This window comes from Pseudophryne corroboree, chromosome 1 (genome assembly GCF_028390025.1).
Source record: "Pseudophryne corroboree isolate aPseCor3 chromosome 1, aPseCor3.hap2, whole genome shotgun sequence".
Taxonomy (NCBI): domain Eukaryota; kingdom Metazoa; phylum Chordata; class Amphibia; order Anura; family Myobatrachidae; genus Pseudophryne; species Pseudophryne corroboree.
In genome coordinates this window covers 528,084,844-528,105,490 of record NC_086444.1, presented here as the reverse complement: position 1 = coordinate 528,105,490, position 20,647 = coordinate 528,084,844, and the positions used below count along the sequence as shown (strand labels likewise).

Here is a 20,647-nt window from a genome sequence, read left to right as displayed (position 1 = left end):
GTTATTCCACAATAGTGGGGTGTCTAAAATTATCTTACTTATTATGACAAAATAACAATATTAATACAAATAGTTAAAAACGCTTTTTTAAAAAAAAAAAGGTCTTCTAAAAATGCGACAAACAAAAGGGCAAATACATAATTCAACAAAAGTAAATCAGAGTGAAATGGATTTGCTGGTTCTTTAAGAATATCAAATTTTAATAAACAACTGAAGAAAATGTAGCAAAAAAAAGTACATAATCAAGGATAAAAAGGCATAAGACAGGACTGATATGAGACGGGGCTGTTTAAGAGAGAAGAGGGCCTGTCCTCTCTTGCACTATATTAGACTCTGGCTTTGTGCCCCAGTCTATTGCAGATTTGCAGGTTTATGGAAACATGCTGCCCACACAAAACACTGTGAAAATGGTAGGCGCTTAATTTTCTCTGTGATTTCTGCTGCTCTGCAGTGCTATGCATTCCACCAATGTGGGACTCCAAAGATGGCAGAGGTAAATATATCTATATTGTATACGGGAGTGCAGCATGTGTGGTGCGAGCCCCTGCACCTATTATTAATACACCATTGGATATGAGTGAACTGCTCATTACTGTATGCTTAAACTGGGACTTTATACCAATTCCTTTGCTTTTAAAATATTAACTCTAAGTACCTAATACATTATAAGCAAAGTCAGACAAAAAAAGTAACAAAATTGAGGAAAAAGTATGCAGTAGGCAAAAAAAAAACATGCCTAATACGAGTTACCTGTTCCATGCATGTCTGCGACTATACTAATTACTTTACAAAAGTTACTTACTACACTATGGAGGGATGTAGTGAGAATTACAGAGATGGACGCAGTGAGTTTTGATACCGCAGCTGTGCTGAAATACTATAATGCAGTAGGAGATGCCTGTATAAAAAAGATGCCTCCTGTATCTGTGCTGATCCAAGTGCTTCGTCCAAAGACGCAGCATCGGAACACCATCTCAAGCAGTCACAGCCCTCAACCATTTGAGTGAGCCAAAGACTGGCCACCGGAACTGCTCTGTTAGGGCGGAGTCTGTATTCTGAAGACTCAGACTCTGGGCTCTGTATGCCTACAAAAGAGGAGTAACATGCCCCCATTTTGTAGACCCTCCCCCCCCCCGGTAACTGCGCCCCAAATGCTGCAACATGTCAATCATGCTGCAGCTAAGGGAGGACTGCAAGCGATCATGAAGGACCTCGTTCTGCACATGTGCAGAATGGGTCCTGTGCATGCAGAGATCCACAAACATAGGAGATGTATGTGTATGTTCTGTGCCTCAAAATGCTGGAGAGACTTTAATTTGGGAAGTACTGTACATTAGTTGACACCCCGATGTTCAAGATATCGGCAAGTCACAACAACAGCGCTAGAATGCTGATAATACAACACAGGAATCCAGAAAGACAGAATTCTGAAGTTTTTTTATGCCAGGGAGGGTTAAGGTTAGGCTGCGAGGGGAGAATAGGGTTAGGCAAAATGGGGAGGGTTAGGCTGCAGGGGGAGGATAGGGTTAGGCTGTAGGAGGGAAGAGTTAGGGTTAGGCTGCTAGAGGGAAGGGTTAGGCTGCCAGAGGGAAGGGTTAGGGTTAGACTGCCAGAGGGAAGGGTTAGGGTTAGACTGCCAGAGGGAAGGGTTAGGGTTAGGCTGCGGGTAGGGAGGGGGAGGGGGAAGCAGTAGGTTAGCTTACCTTCTTAAAAGTCTCGTGATTCTGACAGTCAGGATTCCACAGTCAGTATTCTGACTGTCGGTATCCTCACTTTCAGGATCCTGTACCCAACCCTTCAATTTGCTGACAAACTCTTGCTTGCTATCATTTTTCTACCATTAATAACAAGTGCAAAAATCAGCTTTACTGTAGGACACCTTTTAAAAACCTCTTTTCAGATGGCCGCTAACAGCCTTCTATATGGTCCTGCTCTCTCAGTTGCCGCATTTTTGGGGCCCGGGATATATTACCCACTTTTTCATGTACTTCCCCCAGGTTGCATTTTTTAGAGAAGCCCTGCAACTTCACCGCAACTATTGCAAATTGGCATATCTATTTAGATCTTGCATTTCATGGGTGGGCGCATTCCTGCAATGTACAATATGCAAGTTCCATGAAACTAACTCTCACCTAAATGTATTGACTTATACATTTAAGTTGTATAAGTGTAGGGTTAGTACAATCAGTAAATTTAATAGGAGAACATAACTTAAGGTTTTTAAAAAGGGAGAACACACAGGGCTCATTAGGTTAATAGTAGGTTAATTAATCGAATTATTAGGAGTTAACTTGGTTACCTTTACAAAATTATATGGAAGAAATATGTATAGACACTTCACATGAAATACAACACCATAGTGAAAAAAGAACATTATAGAATGGTAACATTCAGGGTTAAATTTAGTACAGGGTACAATTTAGTACAGTTATAGAACACCCTTAAGAGTTATGGGAAAGAAAAAAAGGGGGGGTGGGTTCTAGTTCAAGTTAAGAGCAAAATACAAGCAAAGTAGTATTTCACCAATTTAAAAAAAAAAATTCATTAGGTTACGTTCCCGTTTGCTGTATTAACTAATATTAGAAATTACTATATAGAAAACATCCTATTAAATATAGCCATCGTAACTACAAGGAAAACATTTAATAACATAAAAAATGACCGTACAAATAGATTTCCCTAATTCAGATGCAGTCATCCAAAGATTTTTTTGTGACTCTGTTTGTGTGTCATAATTTTACCTGTATCTGGCCCAATGGACATGTATAAGATAACATAAATCTGGACCACTTCGTGAAAAGTTGGAATGGCACAGACATACGAGACTGCTTAGCAGCGTCAAGCTGTTCATCTTAGAAGTTATTGACACTGAATGGCCCCTAGTGTACACACACAGAGTCTATACAGTTTACATTTACTACAGAGATATAACAAATGGTTGCTCAGGGAATAATCCACGGGAAATCATGTCAACAGCACTGATAAGTGAAGTGTGAAAATGAGACAATGGGGTCATGTAAAAAGCACTTTCAGCAAGTGTAATGATAAACTATTTGTGATTTTTACAGAATACAGCAAATCAAGTTTGCTGCACGTTGTAATGTTAGTATTACTGTACATTATTACTTCTAATTACCAATAGAGGAGTATGACAATTAACATACTCAAAGTCTAGTATGATTTAATTATTATTAAAATTTGTATATTCACCAAATAAATGTAACATCAAACATACACAGGCTTCTTCCTTGTATCAGTGTATTTGTGTGAGAATTAAAAGGGACACTACTTTCTTTATTTTCAATATAGGGCTTAAAACAGCAACATTGTTGCAAGTTGATATTTCTGTTTCTAAAACAGTATTTAGGTCTCATACCATAAACCGGGATCCGGTCTCTAGGTCGACAAGACTTAGGTCAACAATGTCTAGGTTGACCTGTATTGGTTGACAGTTAGTATGTCAACAGGGTTTCTAGGTCGACGTGAGTTTTTCACATTTTCTTTTATTTATTTTACTTTTTTATATTTTACGATCCACGTGGAACGTGGACTACAACTGGGAACGGTAACAGGTGCCGAGCACAGCTGAAGCAGAGCGAGGCACATTGCCCGAAGCATGGTGATTGAAGTGAGCCATGCGAGGGAACACAGTGCACTAATTGGGGTTCCCGGTCACTCTACGAACAAAACGGCACCAATTTTTTTCTTAAGCTCATGTCTACCTTTTTTCATGTCGACCTAGAATCCCTGTCAACATACTGTCGACCAATAATGGTCGACTTAGACACTATCGACCTAAGTCTAGTCTATCTAACATACCACACCCACCATAAACCATAACTACCTATTGCCCAAATTTTTTAAGGCCATTCCAGACTTTTGGACCCCACAGCATGCATAAATAATTAAGAGTGGGGTATAATCAAGTTAGAATAGAAGTCCTTATAACCAGAAAGAGTCAATAGATATTAGCTGTTGTAGAAAGCTTATTTATTTAGTAGAATGCAAATAAGACCGTTAAATAAAAAAAATCTAACTATATGCTAGTAACACTTCAACATCTAAGCTTACACTAAAGCCCAGGTACATATTAGAACAGAATAGCGCATATCATGCGTGTATGCACTATTGAGCACTCCTGTTGGTTGAAAGTGTTGCACAACCAATCAAAAGATATCATATGCTTCGCTGTGCATTTCATCGCAGTGTGTGTACGGCCAATCACTGATGATCTGGCACGAAGGGTATTCATCCCGACCAACAGCACAATTACCCATCACGCAGGTGTGTACTCAGCCTAAGGTTTAAACTACTGCTAGCTGTAAATCAGGGGTTCTCAACACCAGTCCTCAGGTACACACAAACAGGTCATGGTTTGTGGATTTCTTTAATCATGCACATGTGAGTTGCTCTATTTTGTGTCTGTAATTATCCCACCTGTTTTCTCATAAATAAATCCTTGGAACATGACCTGTTGGAAAAACTTGATGGCTGAAACTCAGACCTAATCTTAATCCTCTCAGACTAAAAAGCAGTCCTAGGCTTATACTGTAGCATAGGACTGGCTCTAAACATGAATGGTAAAATCTCATTGGTTTGTAGAAATACTGTTTACTTATAGCTTGATGAAAGGTTACATGCTACTGAGATGGAAGTGGAGAACCAACGGTAAAAAGCAGCTGTAGCTTCAAAGATAAATCGTGATGGGGAAAGGGGAAGAAGGGATGTCAGTTGCACAGGAAAAAATATTGATCGTATCTATATCATATAGACTTATATGGAAATGCCCCTAATAACAGTAAGAGGTCAATTGGTCATTCAAATGTAGGGGGTGCTACCACAGATCATATTGTTGTACAAAGGTAAGGGAAAAAGAAAAGAAAAGGATCTGTTTTGTGGTGCACTGGAGATTAAAATGTAACTTTTAATGAATGCATTAAAAGATGGATAACATGTTATATTGTCTCATGTCTTGCGAATTGACTATTTGCGAAATATTAAAAAAACATATATAACAATTGTGTGAAAGTATGACAACACTGTGAATTACAAAGAAAAAAAGGAAAAATAAACAGATTGTTAAAAAAACAGAGATTCTTTTTTGTGTCTGTCCTCTTTAATCACTGTCTTACTATAAATCAATGATACGATGTATCTTCTTCAAATCAATATTGTGGATTACATGGAAGTGTAACAGAATTGTTACGTTTGTGCTCCTATAAGAATCTTGGCATACTGCCCAGAGAGACGTTTGAGTTTTGATACAATTATGTATCACAGTATTCATTATCTTAACAAGAGTAATCCTATATTGATCATCGGGCTATGGGTCGTTGGGTCGACCCAACTTAGGTTGACACTCATTATGTCGACCACTGAAGGTCGACATGTACTAGGTCGACAGGTCAAATGGTCGACGTGAGGTTTTTGACTGTTTTTGGTGTAGTTTTCTCCGTAAAGTGACGGGGAACCCATATTAGTGCACCATGTCCCCTCGTATGGCTCGCTGCGCTCGACATACTTCAGGTAAGGTGCCACGCTTCGCTCGGCACAGATTACCATTCCAATCGTAGTCCACGTGGATCGTTAAGTATGAAAAAATCCCAAAAATGGAAAAAAAAGTGAAAAACTCATGTCGACCTAACGTTGATGTCGACCTAATGGCATTGTCAACCTTCATTGGTCGACCTAATGAGTGTCGACCTAATGACCGTAACCAGATCATCCAGAAGTCTTGATAAAAGGGTGCAATCCCCTGAAATGTTGATTTAGCACAAACACTGCCTCAGAGTGGTTATTACATTAAATCCCAGGAGTGCTTTCCATGATTTTTCATATATGCAAACTACCTTTATGTGGTATGGCTCCCAGGGTTGATGGATTCAGCTGCGTTTAGAGTGCCATACATTACTAGACCCCTTTTGCTTTGATGACAACTTTGCACACTCTTAGCATTCTTTCAATCAGCTTCTTGAGGTAGTCTCCTGGAATGGTTTTCCAACAGTCTTGAAGGAGTTCCCAGAGGTGCTGAGCACTTGCTGGCTGCTTTTCCCTCACTCTGTGGTTCAACTCATCCCAAACCATCTCAATTAGGTTTAGGGCGGGTGATTGTGGAGGCCAGGTCATCTGACACAGCACTCCATCACTTTCCTTCTTGGTCAAGTAGCCCTCACATAGCCTGGAGGTGTGTTTGGGGTCATTCTCTTGTTGAAAAACAAATGATGTTCCCAGTAAGCGCAAATCAGATGGGATGGCATGGCACTGCAGAATGCTGTGGTAGCCATGCAGGTTAAGTGTGCCTTGAATTTTGAATAAATCACCAACAGTGTCACCAACAAAGCACCCACGTACCATCACACCTTCTTCTCCATGCTTCACAGTGGGAACCACACATGCAGAAACCATCCACTCACCTTCTCTGCATCTCACAAAGACACGGCGGTTGGAACCAAAAATCTCAAATTTGGACTCATCTGACCAAAGTACATATTGCCACTGGTCTAATGTCCATTCCTTGTGTTTCTGGGCCAAACAATTCTCTTCTTCTTCTTCTTGTTCAACCTCAGTAGTAGCTTCTTCGCAGCAATTCGACCACGAAGGCCTGATTCACGCAGTCTCCTCTGAACAGTTGATGTTGAGATTTGTCTGCTATTTGAACTCTGTGAAGAATTTATGTGGACTCTAATCTGAGGTGCTTTTAAGTAGCGGCTTCTGAGGCTGGTAACTCTAATGAACGTATCCTCTGCTGCAGAGGTTACTCTTGGTCTTCTTTTCCTGGGGTGGTCCTCATGAGAACCAGTTTCATCATAGCGTTTGATGGTTTTTGCAACTACACTTGAGGATACATTCAAAGTTCTTGAAATTTTTATATCAACTGACTTTCATGTCTTAAAGTAATGATGGACTGTTGTTTCTATTTGCTGAGTTGAGTGGTTCGTGCCATAATATGGATTACAACAGTAGTCAAATAGGGGTGTCCACTGTGTACTAACCCTACCTCTGCACAACAAAACTGATGGTCTCAAACACATTAAGAAGACCAGGCACACCTGTTAATTCAAAACCATGCCAGGAGACAACCTCATGAAGCTGATTAAGAGAATGCCAAGAGTGTGCAAAGCTGTCATCAAAGCAAAAGGGGGCTACTTTGAGGAATCTAAAATATAAAACATATTTTGATTTGTTTAACACTTTTTTGTTTACAACATAATTCCATACTGTATGTGTTCTTTCATAGTTTGGATGTCTTCAGTATTAATTTACCATGTAGAAAATAAATAAAAACCATTGAATGAGAAGGTGTGTCCAAACTTTTGACTGGTACTATATATATATATATAGTTTGTTCACAATATAGCTGCAGGGTGTAATTATGCCTGTGTTAGCATAAAAAAATCATTGTATACACAAGGGACTAGAAAACAAAGAGGCACCTTGCGCTTAATGAAAAGAGATTACACACTGGTGTGGGTGGATAAAAAAGGACCAACGATTATAATTTCACTTATTTATTTTACTAAAAAGAATAAAGGTATATAGCATTAGACACAATTTTTAGTGATCTTCAAGGTAAAATACCATAATGCAAGAATACAAACAATACACAATCTAAAACTAGTTGTAGACTAAGTACCCCCTGAGGGTGGATCAATTAGATTTTATCTGTGCACTTTTCTACTGTCTACCTATTCTATGTTGACCTAATACATGTCTACCCTTAAGGGGGGTACTCACGGGAGAGATGTGTGCTGAGCGATCTTAACACAGACCGCTCAGCACACATCTCTCACCCCGCTCAGCACAGCGCGATGTGCTGAGCGAGGGGGAAAGCCGACGGGGGGCCGCTCACTTCACACAACGGTGAAGTGAGCGACCCGCTAGATTGAGCCTGCATGCAGGCTCAATCTAGCATCGGCGATAGCGATGCGCGGGGCCGCGCATCGCTATCGCTGGGGGGCATACACACGGCAGATCCGTGCTTAAAATCTAAGCAATCTAGCAAGATTGCTTAGATTTTAAGCACGGATCTCTCCGTGTGTACCCCCCTTTAGTGGTAGACCTATTGACTGTAGACCTTTTTAGTGTAGATCTAATAATCCACACCTGCTCCTTCCAGAACTTAAGTCTTCAGTTTTTAATTTTAATGCTAAACTTTGCTTAAAGGTAAAACATACTTTTACATACAGAGCCAAGGTTGCATTTACAAAAAAAAAACCAAACCAGTAAAGTAGAATGTGGTGACCTCAAAATTACTTTACAGGTTCATTACACAGATGTTGTGGTGGGTTGCAATAAGGTTTTCATCAAATCCTGCTTTTCCAATCTCACCCTTCTGCAGAAAGGCAAGTTCCCCTATAAATGTTCTATATGTATTGGTTTGGTTACACTAAAGACCCCCATACGTGAGCAATAACAAAAAAAACAAAAACTATTTAGAGATCCACCAATCTGCACCCATACAGATGGAGCTGCGCTCATCTAATGCGGCACCATCACAAATGTGCTCTCCCGGCGCAGCTAGGCGTATACAGATATTTTCAGTGATTTACAGATCACTTTCTGCAAATACAGATCTGCCAGTCTTGAAATCAGTTTTGTAAAAATGGTCTGCAAATCTGCTAATTATTAACATACACTAGTTTTCTACAGCCCCAATTGATCTGTTCAATCCAACATGATGGACAATCTGATTTAATAATCCCAACTGATTTTTGGTCTGAATCGGAGATCTGTGAACTGCTTACATTGCAGATTTATTTGCACAATCATCTGCAAGATGCCAAATTGCCCCAATTGATTGCTGATGTACGGGGGACTTAACACTCTTCTATATTGCTCTTTATAATATACAATGTACACAAGGGTGTAGACATCATAGGTGCAGGCAGTGCAGCTGCTATGGGGCCCAGAGCTGAGAGGGGCCCACCTTCCCTATCACAGTTACATGTGCTATATTCTGAACATGTTTCAGCATTTGGTGGTACGTAGAGATCCTTTCAAACTTTTTCCTTGGGGCCTGCAATATATCTAGGTATGCCCCTGGACCTGCTCATTGTAGTGTGGTATAAAATTAACTGGAGGGCAGTTTAATGTTAAATAATATGAACTGGGGCACTGTAATGAGGCACAATATGAATGGGTAACACTATATATCATAACATGAATTGGGGGTACTGTGTGGCATAATGTGTACTGGCAGACCTGAAATGTGACATAGGGTGAATTTAAGCACCACTGCGATTCATAAAAGAAACTAGGGCACTACTATGGGGCATAACATTAAATAAAGCTCTACTATGGTTCAGAAAATGAACTAGGGCATAAGATTAACAACTACTGCTCTCTAGAAGCATTGGGATGGGGGCCCCTTCAAAATGTTGCTATGAGGCCAACAAAGTTCTGGCTACGCCCCTGAATGTACAGTTTAATAATGAATACCTACTGTATCTAAAAACTTAAACAACCTCAATCCTTTCCCGGCCTTACTAGCTATCTATGCCGTGTTTTTTTTTTTTTTTTTACTGCAATATAAGTTCTCTCAGTTCAATTATTAGTGCTTTGTAACAATAACCCGAGTTTATGATCTCAGTGATGCACAAGGTATTCCTTTTTTAATTCTTTGATGTTTCTGGATTAATATTAGTTGCAGACTGCTAGCATAGGATTTATATGAGCGGGAAAGAGATATGCTAGCGTATCAATGTATTGCTGAAGTTTTTTTTAAGGGAAGGGAAGAATGTTGAACTGAAAAGCCACAATTGTTGCAATTGTTACTTGCTGTGAGACCATTACCAAATGGATACAAATTTACCAAGTCCTGACATTAAGCCCACAAATAGCAAGGTAACCCTCAAAATCTTTTCTCCATATGATGAGCATTAAAACTCCCTTTGCGGAGTTCAGCTATCCACTTTTTAACTTTACTGTAGATACAGCAACTACAGATAATGCTATTGAGCATGGTACAAACGTTACAGATTGGAAGGGTCTATTCACTTTCACAAATCAGCTGGCTATATGTGGCAGAAAACAACATAAGAAGCACTCAGCCAGTCCTTGAATAATGATGGGCCGTGCTGTCAGGTAGCATAAGGCAAACTACATCTCTTTCTTACATTATAATAGTCTAGACTTTTCCCTTTCACTTCCTTAGTTGTCAGAATGCCTTTACTGATGAGGAGTATGAAGGGGCAGCTTAAATGATCTGTAGCAAATCTCAGCTAAGCTCACCACTCCTGTGACAGCTGCATGGGTTACTTTTCTAAAGTACCTCCTCCAATCCATGCAGGGATACTCTCACAATGGCAGGACCCATAGCTCTAAACGTCCAGATGACTGCCATCTCTGTACTGCCCCAAGGCGGATTTCCTCTAGATCCAGGATACAGCATCTCACATCTAAGGCAATCTCTGCCACTGAGGTACCGCTGTAGTGCTCTGTCGTGACTGCACTCCTGCGCCACTGAAAATCTGTTACACCACTTCTGTCCCTTTCTGTGTATAAACGGTCAGCTTGTGACAACTCCTTCTTGCTGCAAACGTGCGGCAAATTCCCAATTTACCACAGCGCAGTCCCGACTTGCAAATGTCTTTATGGGCAACATTAAGTAATAACAGGATAAACAACATTACAGTTTAAATATTTTGGGGGTGACTCAACTGTTTATCACACCCGATCTCTCGTGGGGGGGGGGGGGGGGGGCAGGGTGATTTTCAATTGTGTTTTTGTAGCATACCTACTAACTTTCATTGCCCTTAGATTGGGACATTAGCATGCTGATGGCATGTGCAACCAAAAAAGGGGTCTGGCCTCATTGTGAGGGGGTGTGGTCTCGGGTGAGTGGGGGTGGCCTCACAGCACATATCTGTTTTCATCTTTTTGGGGACATGTCCAGCACTCCCGAGCATCTAAGCAGCCCTTAGCTCACCTTCCTGCACTGATGGAAGCAATGTCATGATGATCAAAATTTCAGGCCTTGACAAAACCATAATTGATATAAAACACAATGCCATTTTATTTTCCATATTCTAATATTGTAGGTATTCAGATTACTCTCTTGACATTTGCCTTTGATTGCTACTATAGTTGCCCACACTCCTGGAATATCTGGGAGACCCCTGGACTACTGGGAGACCTCCTGGACTGTCTATTGGGTAGGTAAAACTCCCTGATATCTGCTGCCTCTCTGGAAATGCTGGATTGCATGTATTCATTCTACACTCTTCTGTTCCCCAGCGTGAAAGCATAGGCCACAAATCTCTTGGTCTTGCTTGATAATGTAATCAGCATCTTCCAGGACTGTGTTTGACATCATGGTTAAAGCACAGAGAGAAGCTGCAGGACAAATGCTTCCAGCCATGCAAAGAAATACAGTAAGTTACATCTTCCTGTTAGCAGAGAATAGTCCAAGCACTAATTAGTAGGCACTATGCATTAATTAGAACGTTGAAATAATTTAATATGTGTTCTACTTCTGAAATGCACTGAAACTAGTAAAACTTGGAACTGCTTTGCCTCACATAACCCAAAAGGAGCTGTAGCCAGGGACTGGAGAAAAATACATATTTAATAGTCACATATGTTGTACAGTGCATATAATGAATCACAGTGAGTTAATTGACATATTGCATATTACACAGCACACCAACATGCCACCAGGTCAATCATGAACGGCTTGGGGTCCAGAGGACAAAGTTTGAGAACCATTGTTTAAGAAAATAAGGTATAGCATGTATCAGTGCAGAAACAAATTCTTATTATATTATTTTAGTTTTATTTGTATTTGTTTAGGTTACGATAAATGTGTATAATAAATGTACTATAAAAAGAAAAGTTGTAACGCCCAAATACGCTTTTAACTGCAATCAAGATACGTTCTGCTCTGCTGCATACAGTATGTGCCTGCTATATGACTGGGAAACTTTACAGACCCATATGTCTTAGAGTCACCCATGTTACAAACTGCTTCTCTTATTTGAAACAAATACATTTCCTATTCTGCATCATTTAAACCGCTAAAAGCTTTTCTCTATCGTCCTAGTGGATGCTGGGGTTCCTGAAAGGACCATGGGGAATAGCGGCTCCGCAGGAGACAGGGCACAAAAAGTAAAGCTTTAGGATCAGGTGGTGTGCACTGGCTCCTCCCCCTATGACCCTCCTCCAAGCCAGTTAGATTTTTGTGCCCGGCCGAGAAGGGTGCAATCTAGGTGGCTCTCCTAAAGAGCTGCTTAGGAAAGTTTAGCTTAGGTTTTTTATTTTACAGTGAGTCCTGCTGGCAACAGGATCACTGCAACGAGGGACTTAGGGGAGAAGAAGTGAACTCACCTGCGTGCAGGATGGATTGGCTTCTTGGCTACTGGACATCAGCTCCAGAGGGACGATCACAGGTACAGCCTGGATGGTCACCGGAGCCTTGCCGCCGGCCCCCTTGCAGATGCTGAAGTAAGAAGAGGTCCAGAATCGGCGGCAGAAGACTCCTCAGTCTTCTAAAGGTAGCGCACAGCACTGCAGCTGTGCGCCATTTTCCTCTCAGCACACTTCACACGGCAGTCACTGAGGGTGCAGGGCGCTGGGAGGGGGGCGCCCTGGGAGGCAAATGAATACCTAATTTGGCTAAAAATACCTCACATATAGCCTCCGGAGGCTATATGGAGATATTTAACCCCTGCCAGAATCCGTTAAGAGCGGGAGACGAGGCCGCCGAAAAAGGGGCGGGGCCTATCTCCTCAGCACACAGCGCCATTTTCCCTCACAGAAAGGCTGGAGGGAAGGCTCCCAGGCTCTCCCCTGCACTGCACTACAGAAACAGGGTTAAAACAGAGAGGGGGGGGGGGTGTGGCTAGATGTCGAGCTGACTGGTTGTGTCCCAGGGGAGCTCGTCCTGCTGTGTCCAATATAACCCTCTTATTGGCGGCCCACCCGGAATATACATCCACCCAGAGGCTCATCAATCCCACACTAAGCCTCCTATACAGCAGGGGAAAAGCTGCGGAGCCGGGGAGCAGGTTTAACCTGCTCTTGCAGGTTGCGGCCTACCTCTGATCCTGAAGCCGGGACCTCGATTTGGTCGCCCCCCCCGGACATCCGGAGCCTCCGGGAGCCGTGTGAACACGGACGGCCCCCGCTCCTACTTACACCCCCTACACGCCGCTGACGGGAGCCAAACGGCAGGAGCCGTGTATCTGAGGCCGGGCGCTGGGAGCCGAGTAAGGCCGCGGAGGCACCCGCGAGTGTCCGGTGCCGGCGGCCATCTTGGGAGAGGCAAAGACGGGCGTGCAGATGCAGCGCTGCTGCGGACGGCCACTGCGCCCACACACAAAGTGGGGAAGACTGTGCTGAAGCTAGGAGGGTCAATAACGTCCCCCAGAGGTGGGGACCCCTGAGTTAACCCCAAATACACCAGGAGCTCAATAGCGGCGGCCATATTGGAGGTGGAAGGAGAAAGCTGGCTAAATAGAGCTGCTGCTGCTGCTGCTGCTGCTGCTGCTATTTACACCTCATTTACACCAGCTGAGGTACTCCACAGTGTCTCCCCACCTATCTGAAAACCCATTTAGAGCCACCTCGGAAGCGCGCTCCGGGACCGGAGCGCGACCGTCCCGGGACGAGTAGCGGCTTCTTCACTCCCCTGGGCTCGCTTACTCACCAGCCTTTTCCTGCCCTGAACCCTCTGGAAATACTGTGTGGCTGTGGATACCGCCACCTGACACCCAGAGCTGCAACCTCAGTTTCCCTTCCCCAGAGGGTGAATATCCTGCAGCACACAGATTACACAGAGTCTCCCTGGTTATTCCTGAACTCTCCACGGAAAACCCTGACCGCCGGCTGGCCCAGGTTGGAAACCAGGAATCACGGGACCAGGGAAGAAGCAAACGCCCTATGGCCCTGTTCGGCTCTTCAGTGCACATCGCTTGATTTCTCAGGAACACGCTGCCACACACCCGCCGCTAACCACTACAATACATAGGGTGCGAACTCCCCTGTGAAGATGATGCCCTTCTAACAACATGACTACTCCACCGTCGCTTCCTGCCTGAATAACCATCCACTACGGTCATCCTCTCTTTACCTATATGATCTACTAATCCCTCCAGGGACATCCCGACATGCCTCCAAAGAAATCGAAGGGGTCTAAATCTGCTTCACAAGTGAATTTTTTTGGGTCCTCCTCCTCCGGTAAGAAGTCTCGTACACCACTTTCCTCGCCAAATATGGCTCAATCATCTCAAGCATCTTCATCAATAATAAGCAACACGGCCCACGCCGCACAAGCTGAGATGGACTCTTTAGATGGCCCGGTCACGCTACGCTCAATCCATTCCATGCTAGCTTCTTTCAAGTCAGACATTACATCTGAGCTTAGATCCAATATACAAGCCCTTCGCTCTGATATTTCTGAAATCGGTGACAGAACAGACCACATTGAACACAAGATGGAGGAGCTAGTAACATCACATAATGATCTGATCTCCGCACATGACGCTCTCCTGGACGAGGTCGCTACCATCCGAGACAAAACCACAGATTTGGAGGACCGCTCACGTAGGAATAATATAAAAATAAGAGGCATCCCTGATGATGTTCCAAATGCTGACTTATATGGATACGCCACAGATCTTTTCCACAAATTGATACCTGATGTCCCACTACCTGACCTCCTGATTGACAGGATCCATAGACTCCCGAAGTCTAGACAAGCACCTGCTCAGGCCTCCCGGGACACACTTCTCAGGGTTCATTTTTTTCACACTAAGGAAAAGATCCTACGTGCAGCACTACCCTCTTCACCTACGGCGACTTGCCTGGGCCCTCTTCAACTTTTCCAGGACCTGTCTCCAGCGACCATGGCCAAAAGGCGATCATTCTTTAACATTACATCAGCCTTACGGAAAGCTACGGTCCAATATAAGTGGGGTTTCCCCACTAAGCTGATTGTGCTACGCAATGGCATAACCACCGTCATCACCACACCTGAGGATGGATCTAAAACTCTGAAAAAATGGGACATCCCTCTCGACATGCAGCCTGTTCCCCCGACTACTTCACCGAAACGGATTGCCCAAGACTGGACATTGGCCCCGGACTGAGAAACACTTGGGAATAACCATACGACAACCTTACGACAACTATTATCCAGGTTTCGTTTTTTCCCATACAGGCTCATCTGTAGCTATACTTCATTATACTATAGTTAATGCTTTGAGTCGGATGTTTAGATGTTTTTGTTTAAACTTAGATAGCAGTAGATCTGTCTATGTTTCAAATAGACAGCAAACGCCCATTTCCTATTATCTTAGGATGACCTACGCTTGTTTAGCTTTGTCTACTTACCTTATCTATTATTGTGATTGATGATTATATGTTAAACATGTTCTGGTTTGGAGGCGACGGTGGGAAAAGTTGGCTGGTATGCCACCCACCCACACCTGTCCGTCACGATACCCATGTGACGGGATCTCTGGCTCCTTTATGGATGCTATTTCTGTTTTTTTTCCATGTTTTATTTCTTGTTCTGTCTTCTACCCTCATATTCTTCTCCCTACTGATGTTGACTATTCTTCGGTCTTAAAGGACTGTGCCGATATGCATGATAACTGGATGCATGTGTTACTGATGTTTTTAGCCATGCTGTGTATCACCCCCTCATACCCTCCCTCATGGCCACCTTTCTGAGTCTTAATGTTAAGGGGCTTAACTCACCTAATAAGAGGCGCCTGGCCCTAAAATACTTTACAGATCAAAAGGCGGATGTAGTAGCTATACAGGAATCCCATTTCCCATTACACTCTCCCCCTCAGTTTTCCAATACCAATTACCCGGTTCACTATATCTCCTGTGGGCCGTTCAAGAGAAACGGTGTCGCTATCCTCTTCCACAAATCGTGCTCCTTCCAACTGGAAAGTAAATGGGTAGATGGCAATGGCAGATACCTGATTCTAGTGGGGAAACTACGAACCAAATATGTAACTTTGGTCTCTCTCTATGCCCCTAATTCTAATCAACCCAGATTTCTGAAATCCTTCCTTCAAAAGTTGTACAGTGTCAAGAAAGGAGCGGTTTTCCTGATGGGTGACTTTAACTTAGCCCCTGATCCTAATCTTGATAAATCCTCGAAACTCGACAAACAGTCCGCTAATGCAGCCAAAGCACTGGCCTCCTCCTTCTCACACCTACTAGCCGAATTTGACTTATATGATGCTTGGAGAATCAGGAATATAGGGGGCAGAGACTATACATTTTATTCGGCAGTGCACAGATCCTATTCTAGGATCGACTTGCTCCTGACGGATAAATGGACATTACAATCAATTCCCAACGTCAAAATATTGCCGATATCATGGTCAGACCACGCGCCATTACTTTGGACTTGGTCATACAAAACGCATACCCCCGCACCACGCCCCTGGAGACTGCGGGACTACATTTTGAAAGATGAGGACGGAGTCTCTATATTACGAGAGGCCTTGTCTTCTTATTTGGCCACAAACAGTCCCGCAGATACCTCTATCTCCAATCATTGGTGTGCTCTTAAAGCAGTCCTGCGAGGTGCAGCAATCCATGCCTCAGCTCATATAGCGCGTCGAGACCGGGAAGTTCAGTTGGCTTATGAGTTGGAGGTGACGACGCTAGAAACTAAACATAAACAATCCCCTACCGATGATATCACCTTAGCGTCCCTGACTGAAGCAAAGAGGAAACTGAACAGTCTCTACCTTTTGCACGTACAAAGAGCTGTCTCTAACCTAAAGCAAAAATACTATACATTAGGTAATAGGGCGGGTAAATTACTGGCGCGGAAACTCAGAGGGAAAAATCTTATCAATAGAATTAAATACTTGGCAAACTCAGACGGACCGCCGTCACTGAACCCTAAAGACATTGCAAACCAATTTGCCTCCTATTATAGGAAGCTATACAACCTCAAACAGGACCCCCTAACCCCGCAACCCTCCTTGCAGCTTATACGGTCTTTTCTAGATTCCATTAATCTACCTTCCATTTCTCCCGAGGATGCCTCCACACTTTGTACACCCTGGACTGAGAGAGAAATTCAGTCTTCCCTGAAAGCCCTTAAAAAAGACAAAGCCCCTGGGCCGGACGGGTTCATTAATCTCTTTTACATTACCTTTCAGGACTCACTCTCCCCACTCCTCCTTAATCTGTACAATGATGCTTCCTCTAACCCTTTCCCTAGAGAAATGTTGGAAGCACGGGTGATAACAATTCTCAAACCTGGCAAGAACCCATCCCTCTGCGCAAATTATAGACCCATAGCACTTTTGAATACAGATATAAAGATCTATGCCAAACTGCTTGCAAATAGACTGAACCCGCTGATTCCCGCATTGGTCCATCAAGACCAAGCGGGCTTCACTATCGGTCGCCAAGCCTCTGACAATACCAGGAGAGTCTTCTCCCTTCTAGAGGCCCGCTTCATGTCGCGGGAGCCCTTATTGTTGCTTTCCCTAGATGCGGAGAAGGCTTTCGACAGGATTCACTGGTTATACATGTCAGAAGTTCTTGCCAGGTTTGGGTTTACGGGACAATTTTTACAGAACGTCCTACGCCTATATACGCACCCCTCAGCACACGTTTTTAGTAACGGGTTTCTATCTGATTCTTTCCCCATCACCAACGGCACCCGTCAGGGATGTCCACTGTCACCATTAATTTTCATTTTAGCTATAGAACCCCTAGCAGAGAAAATTAGAGCGTCTACCCTAGTTAGCGGAGTCTACATAGGTCCCACACAACACAAGATTTGCCTGTTTGCAGATGACGTCCTGCTGTTTGTAACTAAGCCTGAAATTTCCCTCCCAGTTATCCACGATATCCTGCAAGACTACGCCAAAATTTCCTACTATAAACTAAATACGGCTAAAACAGAGGCATTAGCATTTGACATTGAACCAATCCCACTCCAATCCCTACAATCTACATATCCCTACGCCTGGCAGGATTCTTCCATCCAATACCTTGGGATTAAGATTCCTTCCAGTTCTCACTCCACGGTGGAGTGTAACTACCTTCCTCTCTTGGGCCAATTCCGTACCCTCACCAAACAGTGGACGAACTATGAAATCTCATGGTTGGGGCGCCTTTCATCAATTAAAATGATGCTCCTCCCTAAAATTCTTTACCTATTCAGAGCCATACCTTATTTAGTACCGCTTGCTCTCCTTAACAAATTTTATTCTGTCATGTCTACTTTTATATGGAAGGGTAAAAAACCCAGGATAGCTAGAAACCGTCTGTTTAGATCCAAAGGCAAGGGGGGTCTTGCATTTCCCAACCTTGAGCTATATCAACATGCATGTCTACTTGATCAGCTGAAGGACTGGCTCCAGACTGACCCCGTAAAACCCTGGGTAAATATTGAAAGTAATATGTGCACAGGATTCCCTCTCCCAGATTTAATCTGGGTCAAGCCACTACATAGACCCCCCTCTACCAAATTTATAAGGAGTATAACTAACTCTCTTAAGGTCTGGGACAGATTAGTTAATAACCTAGGCGACTGCCCGCTTCCCTCTACGCACCTATCCATTTTAGCAATTTCCAAAATACTCCCAGACCTACCAATACGGAACTGGCAGGAGTTAGGGGTTCGACAGATTAAGGATTTGTATGACAAATCAGAGCTTAAAACCTTCCAACAACTACAAACCCAATATCTGATACCAACAAAGGATTTTTACAAGTACTTACGTATCAGACATTGGATTAGGGCAAATATGTCGAACCCTCTCACCCCTCCTACCCCACCCCCATATATTTTAAGTAACTTTTCCTCCATACAGCACAAAGGTGGTATATCTCAGTGGTATATTACGCTCCTCTCCCCACTCAATGACAAAAAACTACATGTTCAAACACGGTGGGAATCAGAATTTAATATCCTTCTGACGGAGCAGGATTGGGAAAATATCTTTATGAACATCTTTAAAATGTCTCGGTGCATCAACCACACTGAAATGATGTTCAAATTGATCCATGGTCTATATCACACACCTGATAGACTCCATAGGATCTGGCCAGACTCCTCTAAATTCTGCTGGAGGCAATGTGGATCAGAGGGTACCCTAACTCACATATTTTGGACATGCCCAGTTATCAGACCTCTGTGGATAGAGATTTTTGGGCTAATTGAGAAGATCACAAAGGTTACCCTCCCCCACCGCCCTGAAATTGTCTTTTTGCATTACTTTCCCCCTCATATACCCTCTGAATATTCTTATGTGATAGGCCATATCCTTATAGCTACCAGGGCCGCAATTGCGCAATATTGGAAAAGAACAGACCCCCCACACTTATCCAAAATTATAACGTCAATACAGCGCAATTTTGAAATGGAAACTATGAGCATTAAATATTCTTTAGCTCCCCAATCTCCTCTACTGAAATGGCTACCGTGGTTTGATTATTACACATCTGGCACTAACCCCCGGATCACCTTGGCGGGTAATAGATGATGCTTAACCTCCTTCTTTTTCATTCTTTTATTTTTATTTACTTAGATTTAGATTTAAGTTTATACACTGCTTAACCAAATTGCAAAGAAATATGCGCAGGCCTCCTACAGTGTCCCCGAACGTCCGATGGTCAACATCCCCCCTATTCTGCACTATATTCCTTATCTATCTTTTTTCTTACTCCTTTTCCTCACTCCTTCTTTATTCCCTACCTTTAAGATCTTTAGTTTAAGTATTAATACTACTTTACAATTATATATTAGGATTTTCAGACATACAGATACTGTATTATTGGCTTTATTTTTGTTTACATAACGATATGTATGTTCTGTAATGTAAAAGCTTCTCTAATAAAAATTTCTTCAGTAAAAAAAAAAAACAGAGAGGGGGGGCACTAATTTGGCGATATGCTTATATATATATTAAGATGCTATAAGGGAAAACACTTATATAAGGTTGTCCCTATATAATTATAGCGTTTTGGTGTGTGCTGGCAAACTCTCCCTCTGTCTCTCCAAAGGGCTAGTGGGTCCTGTCCTCTATCAGAGCATTCCCTGTGTGTGTGCTGTGTGTCGGTACGTGTGTGTCGACAGGTAGGAGGACGAGGTTGGTGAGGAGGCGGAGCAATTGCCTGTAATGGTGATGTCACTCTCTAGGGAGTCGACACCGGAATGGATGGCTTATTTAGGAAATTACGTGATAATGTCAACACGCTGCAAGGTCGGTTGACGACATGAGACGGCCGACAAACAATTAGTACGGTCCAGACGTCTCAAAAACACCGTCAAGGGTTTTAAAACGCCCGTTTACTTTAGTCGGTCGACACAGACACAGACAGGGACACTGAATCCAGTGTCGACGGTGAATAAACAAACGTATTCCTTATTAGGGCCACACGTTAAAGGCAATGAAGGAGGTGTTACGTATTTCTGATACTACAAGTACCACAAAAGAGGGTATTATGTGGGATGTGAAAAAACTACCATAGTTTTTCCTGAATCAGATAAATTAAATAAAGTGTGTGATGATGCGTGGGTTCCCCCCGATAGAAAATTATGGGCGGTATACCCTTTCCCGCCAGAAGTTAGGGCGCGTTGGGAAACACCCTTTAAGGTGGATAAGGCGCTCACACGCTTATCAAAACAAGTGGCGGTACCGTCTATAGATAGGGCCGT

The 20,647-nt window shown here is 43.1% G+C and overlaps 1 protein-coding gene across 1 annotated transcript in view; it reads right to left on the bottom strand.

Annotated features, from left to right (window-relative positions):
- KDM4C (lysine demethylase 4C) overlaps positions 1 to 20,647 on the bottom strand; it is a 961,089-nt gene that overhangs the window by 397,661 nt on the left and 542,781 nt on the right. The gene's annotated exons all lie outside the window — the stretch shown is intronic.